Source organism: Phytophthora ramorum (genome assembly GCF_020800215.1).
Source record: "Phytophthora ramorum isolate Pr-102 chromosome Unknown Phyram_PR-102_s0008, whole genome shotgun sequence".
Lineage (NCBI taxonomy): Eukaryota > Oomycota > Peronosporomycetes > Peronosporales > Peronosporaceae > Phytophthora > Phytophthora ramorum.
Window position 1 is genome coordinate 362622 of NW_027150654.1, and position 7854 is coordinate 370475.

Consider the following 7854-nt stretch of genomic DNA (forward strand, 5'->3'; position numbering starts at 1 on the left):
CGCTGATACGGTGACCAGCATCAGTCGAGCTACGCTGACGTGTCCATGCTGGCCTGCTCGGGTTCGTCGTCGGGCTATGAGGCTGTCGGCTCGTCCTCTACTTCAGATCGTTGTTCTCGTGAACCATTATGAAGTGGTTTTACGGTGGAACTAGATACAGCGAGTATATCTCTTCTACGCGTCCTACTACAGTATATTTTCAACCACCACTACAAATTCTGATCTTTGGCAGGGTTCTTTCGGGTTTCCCTTACTGTTATAATAATGTGATCCAAGCTGAGCAAAGGATACATCCAAGAGTGTGAAAGACTATCAAGTTTATTAAGAAGTGAGTAAACTGCCGAATGAAAGCCGATGGAAACTATTCATGCATGTGAACGGGGCTCAATGTAAAATGCAGAATTATGCCGAAACATAGCCTGATGATGTTCAAGAAGGCTTGCCATCGCGGAAGTCGAGCTCAAGAAGGTTGATTCTCCGCCATGAATACAATGTCGCACACTGTGTCGGCAGTGAGTGCACTACGCCGCTTGGTGACCACGTTTCCTCCTGTGGATAGTACTCTTTCGGAAGGAACTGATGTCGCGATGCACACAAGCTACATCAGAGCTAATGGAGCGATAAGTGGAAACGTCTTGGCATTGCCACACCACCAGTTGAGTGACGACGGCTGCTCCTGTTTTTCCACTCGTTCTGCTGATGACGTCCGCAAGTAGTTCTTGAGTTCCCAGTTACACTCCTTACCAAGCGACCTAACGTCAGAAGCAGTTCTGCGTGATGTCAATCGCCTTCCATACATGACTCTCTGAAAGGTGGCCGGCTTGAACGCCTCCCTCCGTCGGTCGAAGTCCGATCTGCGTGAATGCTTCCCTCCGACCAGGTTGAAGTTCCGCTGAATCAGCGTTGTTTATGGCAATTCCATACAGCTTATATGTGGTCTTTCCCATTTTCAAGAACCCTGGTTCGGTGATTGGCTTGATCTTGACCAATGAGCAAGCCTGTTAATTGTGTGTTATTCTGAGCTAACCAACGAACTCGGACACAATTTAACTGTGAAAAATAAAACGTTATTTAACGTTAAAAAAGTAAAGTTGACACCCCTAGTCAGTACCGATGGAGGACCTTACCACCAACTTTAATTCCATCATTCGCGAGTTCCAGTACCGCAATCACGACTTGCTCGACTACAATAACAACCGCTTTGATCGCGACTACGTCGAGTTCAACGTGCGGATCTCCGACCTTGAGGGTTTGCTGCAGAAGTTCATCAACGATTCTTTCGAGAACATCACTTCGATCTAGCACTCTCCGAAGTCTGAGCCCGAGGCGCCCTCCAGGACATTGAGTATGAGCTCACCAAGCGATGTTGGAGGGGTCGCAGGGCTCGGCGATGAGTTTCAAGGACAGAACAGCGACACGGAACCGACAACGGGCAGAGCAAGCGGAGCGGCGCGGCAGACGAGAGGAGCGACGAGCAAGCTGGGCTTGGCTCTGGGATGGGTACAGCACTTTTGCGAAGCATGGCAGCCCAAAGCGCAGCGTCATTGGCGTCGAGATCCGAGTCCCGGTCACCAGATCCATCAAGAACAACCCCAGGTGAGGTTACCGGTGCGTGAGGAAGTGAGAGTGAAGCAGGGAACGTACCAGGTTGACGACGCAGGCACAGCAGGCTCCACAGTGTCTCTAGGAGGCGACGCAATTCCAGCATTAAGCATCGCAGGGAAAATACCACGACCACCGAGGGAGCTATCACAGCCCTCAAGATTCAGGCCGCTTGGTAAGCGGCGTGAGGAAGGAGGGTCAGACGTATCCTCAGCAGTAGCGACGTGAGGCGAGGCGGTTGAACGCCTTTATTGCCCAGGGCGTATAGCGCACGCGCGCCAGAAGACTCGGCCGATCAGGAAGCTTAAACTTCGCCTTTCGGAAAGCCCAATGGGGTCAGACTACCTCCAAAAGTACGGGACCTCCGGAAGTAGCTTGGCGTGTGACCTTGTGTAATGCCTATAGGTGTCGTTTGTCTTCGGAAGACCGGACTCCACCTGATGAGTTGTTCCTACACAATCAAAATGAATACAAGAATACAGAGTGCGTACGTTCACTTCTCGACGCAATTAGTACAGCTGGGGTTAGACCACTAGCAAAGCCTTCCCAGATGACCAAATAATACAGAGAGTTATACACAATATGCAGCTGCTACTTATTCTTTTGGACCCTTGAGCAGTGGGTCCGTACACCAGTCTAGTTGTGTTTCACCTGGAAGACTGGTCACTTCCAGATGCACCCTTGTTGCGCACCACTTCCAGTAAGGAGGATTTATAACTCCTTCCAGAAGATAACTTTCAGATATATCCAAAAGGAAAACCACTTCCGGATCACTCAATATACAGTCCTATCACACAGCAGTCTATTCGATCAAATTCCGGGGGGTGACTACTAACAACCTCCTGAAACGGCAATTACTATGAAATGGGGGGTCTAGAGGACACACTCCCAACTGAAATATGAAATAGGACAGATCACGTACGAATGCGCGTCACTCGGTCACCGCCTAATTTGGTCTTGAGCCTTTCGGAGAGTTCCACGGCGGTCTTCGCGATCACGACGCGTCCAAACGCAGGCTGGGTAAACCCGGGTCCCCGGAAATCATGGCGGCTTGTCCGGGGTTATCCCAGCGTGCTTCCAGGCCAACTGATAAGGGCCCTGGAAAACACTTGCGCCCTTGGTGGCAAAACGTACTCTCTGTTATTTTTAGTCTCTGCTAGAAGTCTTCTGTCAAAGTCTCTGCTGGAAGTCTTCCACATGCACATTTGTCTTGGTTTCACTATAGGGTTCTTTGGCGTAATCAGCATCCGGGAGGCTGACACATCCTGGTCGCAAGCCGGCTCTTCGTGCATAACATATCCGGCTGGTCGTCTTGGTCGGTCGCTAATGTATTGGGTTTTGTATACTGGAAAATTGGAAAGGTCTTGGTGGGTACAAATCAGCAGCGTCTGGTCGGCCTCCGCGCCCGGAACGTCTGGGTCATCTGCGAGTCGCATCAGAAATGAGCTTTCGGAAGACACACGTGACTTCCGGAAGTAACTCGACATTGGGAGGACTTCTGGAAGTCACTTGGTCTCAGTATGCTGTGGGAACTTGTACCAGTTCTCCGTTCGTCCTCGTTCTTCCCTGTCGCGCGCACTTCTGGACCAATCATCACTGCGAGTGCTTCCATGGGAAATGGGAAACGACGCTCGGACATTTTACGTCCAGTCACCGCGTGTCACTAGCTAGCCGCAAGCGCACGTATGGGAGGAGTATCGTAGACTTCCCGCCGTACTTCTTTTCCAGTGTCGCCCGGGGACGACTTTTGCGAGCAGTACCAGAAGTTCGACCTCAACTACCAGCCTGTCAAACACGAGCAGCAGCAGCCCCCCCGCTTATCCGGTGACTGCGAGTCCAGATTAACAGCGATTTCCCGTTCTTCATATCTGCACTCCATGCTGACGCCGACTGAAGCGTCTCAGGCAATGGCTTCCCTTTTTGGGAGCATCAGCGCCGAAGATATACGGCAGCCAGCAGGTCATATGCACGACAATGCTGGAGAGATCCTCCCTCCAGGTGTCTCCACCATCGTTGGTGCTGTAGGTCCCGTTGGTGTCCGTGACATCTTCCTCAATGTTGGGTCAGGAATAGGCAATGTTGTCGCCCAAGTCGCGCTCATGACAAGTGCCCGCGTCTGTGTTGGAGTCGAGCTTCGTGCCGAGTTGTGTTCACTTGGTCAAGCGTGTATTGAGCGCTATGCAGACTCTCTACCTCATCTTCGCAAGGTGTATTTGAAGGCCTCAGACGTGAGAGATGCTGCTCTGTCATCACAGGCTCCCACGTGCGAAGCAACCATCATCTTTGAGGAAGATGCTAAGTTAGTCGTCGCGCGTGAACTCGCTGTGATGCTGAATGCACGAGTAATAGCAGCAACTTCTCGTTTCTGCCCCAGACACCGTGCTTCCTGCTCGGAGATCTTTTGCACTCACTGGTCGTTAATGCGCGAAATAATGGCGTCATGTAGTTGGAAGTCGTCTCTTCACCCAATTTATATTTACAATAAAGCCTAAGTTTCAAACTACATACAATTTCTTTAGGCAGCGTGGTCGGCGAGACTCCTAAGTCGATCTTCATCAGCAGGTCCGTGCCAACGCCGACGCAATCTTCACGAACATGACGGCACTGAAGCCGTCACGAACTTCATCAACAGGAGCGGCACGTCGCCGACAAGTCCATAAGCAGGATGGTGCCGACAAGTCCACAAGCAAGGTGGTGCCGACTTCACAGCCAAGTCCAGCAACTCCACGACGCTGACGACGCCGCGATCTTCATCAGCAACTCCACGACGCTGACGACGCCGCGATCTTCATCAGCAGGTCCGTGCCGACGCCGACGCAATCTTCATCAGCGGGACGGCACCTTCCCCGACGTCAATTCCAGGAGCTGCACGGCGCCGAAGCTGACGCGATCTTCATGAGCAGGACAACGCTGATGCCGCCGCCATCTTCACGAGCACGATGGTGTCGAACCTTCCGTCAAGTTCAGCAGCTGCACGGCACAGACGCCACCTCGATCTTCATCAGCAGAAGGCCGACCACACCGACGCCAAGTCCACGAGCTGTGCGGTGACCACGCCAACGTCAAGTACACGAGCAATTACACTTACAGATGGATTTGACGAGCTGCACCTGGCTTCCCTGTTGGTGAGGTCTCAGTTTGGGAGGCACCTTGTCGAAGTTTGGTAAGCTGAGAGTGTCGCCGGATATTGCCCTTGTCTGTAAACAAGCTTTGAGGCTCGTAGAACTGTTGAAATGTTTCCCAGCACGTCAATTCAATCTGCGGGCACATCCACGGCTTCGCGGTGCACCACTTGACATAGACACACACTGTGTGTCACACAGTTGTTAGTTACCTCGGTCCGGTAACGGCCACCCATCGAAAAACAATGCAGCTTAGGCGTTTCCTGTTCCTCTCCGCGTATATTTGTTTGGAGGCCGCGAAGGCGCACCCACTCACTGCCAGCCTATTGCCCGACTCAGTTTGCGTGACTGGGTATGCATGGGCTGATGCATCTTCCTCTACTTCAGCATTACGACTTTTGTATAGCATACGACCTTCGCTAGGCTTTTCAGCCCACTGACCGTTGATGAGCTCGGCCACCAATTTAGTGACGAACGCTCGATGGGGGTCTCGTGCAGTAGAATCGGGCTTTGCCAGCCGTCGTGTCAAGTATGCATTCGATCTTGCAACATCTATGAGCGCTAATGCAAGTTTCTTATGCCAGCGCTCGTAGAAGTGCCCGTCCGCAATAGAGAATCGTCCTCGAATTTGATCGAGTCTATCCACCCCTTGCATGTTCGTGTTGTATCGAGCAACGCAAACAGGAGCCGAGATAGCTTGCCTCTCACTTCCTATCATACGGTTTACGGTAGTGGTAGTTGTCTCGTCACCATATTCACCACATTTCCGTCACACCACGAGGCTGCAAGCATGCTATGATCTAAGGAGACAGTCTGCTGGTGATCACCGCGCACGCAATCGTCTTTGTGAGAGATAGTGTGGCTGGGGAAGTGTTTGCTGTTTTCTCGTATCGTTCCTTTGGCGTAAAGACCCTTTAGGCGAAGCTCTTGGAGCAGCTGAACACTGGTGTAGTAGTTGTCCATATTAAGAACCCTGTTGGACCCAAAAAATGGTCGTGCCACCTCCAGAACGTGTTGTCGAATCTTCGACACTTTCTCTAGCTCCTCACGCAGATCCTGTGCCTCCACTTGGCCTATAACACTATGCAAGCGATCGGAGATGTCGCTCTGGTTGCGATGAAGTATGTAGTTTAATGAAATCCAGGTGCTCGAAGAGCAGGTCATGTATAGTCGGAAATGGTACTCTCCTGTTGGCTTTAAGGGATTGTCCACGATGAGGTGGCGTCCTTGACGAGAGCGACAAGTTACGCTTGCCTCATCCAGGGCGACATCCCTACCGACGTTGACGTATTGCCCACCGGTTATTTTCTGCAGGTTGAGCAGCGGCCGGATACGTGCAGCAGCATCCTTCTCAAGTGTCATCGTAGTTGCATTGAAGCTCAGGCTTCTTCTAAGCAACTTGAAGCGGTTTAGAGTCATCACAATGTCTAGTGAAGTTGTAGCCCCACCAAAAATAAGGTCTTTCGGCTGGGGACCCCAGTAGTTGGTGTACTCCCCTTTTTCGTTGACCGCCATGAAGAACATAATCCCGAGGAACGCCATCAACTCCGACAGTGTGAACGGCGTAGATGTTTTCACTTCTTTTAGAGCGGTGTAACGGTTCGTCTCGTGGAGGACTTGGCGCCAAAAATACAAAGGAAGGTACGCGAAGAAACTGGAGCTCGCAGAGTGATCGAAGAGGTGCTTGTATTCCGGACGCAAGTAAGTCTTCGTAGTCCATCTACATGCTCATATAAATATGAAGGTGCCTCAACGTGCGCTGACGGCTCAAACCGCATGCTCCGAATTGCCTCAACCTCGTCCAGGCTGGTTAGAAGAAGATCCGATGCATCAAAAGCCTCGTAGAGATTATCTGCAGCGACGTGGTCAGACTCGGCATCAGCGACTTCAATAGCTTTGGAAGAATCAGTCTCCGCCAACACATGCCAGTCGGGATTCTTGATATGCATGAGAGCAACGTAGTTCTTGATTCTCAGTTGGACAGCACCCACACTGAGATGCTCCACGTCTGTAATGGGTCTGCTTAGACCCACTACTTAAGCTTACACGTGTGCGCACGTGTATGAGGAAGCGTAGGTGTATTTAACTTAAGTTCAGTATACTTGTATCCGCAAGTATACTTAAACCTAGATAAAGGAACCGAACGATAGCTTTGGTGCCAAATGAGAACTGTATTGATTGTAAATGGGGTCTCCTCCTAAAACTGATATTTCTAATGAGAGGTTCTGCCATTGGATGGCTGGCAGAACCCCTATCTATTGAATGACTCTCATTGGTAGAAAGGTGTTACTTTCTACCAGTCATATGCCTTTTGCTATGAATGTGGACCACCCTGTGGTGGTCACCTGAATGTATCCCGTAGTGCATGTTGCACTAAGGTAGGAGGTGAACCAAATGTGTAGCCCCGCTACACCATCCCCCCGTTAGGATTTGACGTGCCGGTCTCGACACGTCAATCCGTATTTTCTTCGGGAGAACACGTGCTCATTGGGAATGAGCACGCCAATGACGTCTTCGTCCAAGACACCGGCCGCTTCGGCAACAGCAAGTGCTGCCGTCGCCTCCAAAGCGACGACGGCCGCTGCCTCAGCCACGACCGCTACTGACATCGCCGTCGAGGCGATGTTGACAAGCGCGGCAACAGAGAGTCGCCTCTCTGTTGCTGGATACCACTCGAGATGGCATGAGAAACATGCCATCCGAAATAAGACAGGCAAGATCATCGCTGTCGAGACTGGCGTGGACATCTACTATAGCGGGGCTACACATTCGGTACACCTCCTACCTTAGTGCAACATGCACTACGGGATACATTCAGGTGACCACCACAGGGTGGTCCACATTCATAGCAAAAGGCATATGACTGGTAGAAAGTAACACCTTTCTACCAATGAGAGTCATTCAATAGATAGGGGTTCTGCCAGCCATCCAATGGCAGAACCTCTCATTAGAAATATCAGTTTTAGGAGGAGACCCCATTTACAATCAATACAGTTCTCATTTGGCACCAAAGCTATCGTTCGGTTCCTTTATCTAGGTTTAAGTATACTTGTGGATACAAGTATACTGAACTTAAGTAAATTACTCCTACGCTTCCTCATACACGTGCGCACACGTGTAAGCAAAAGTA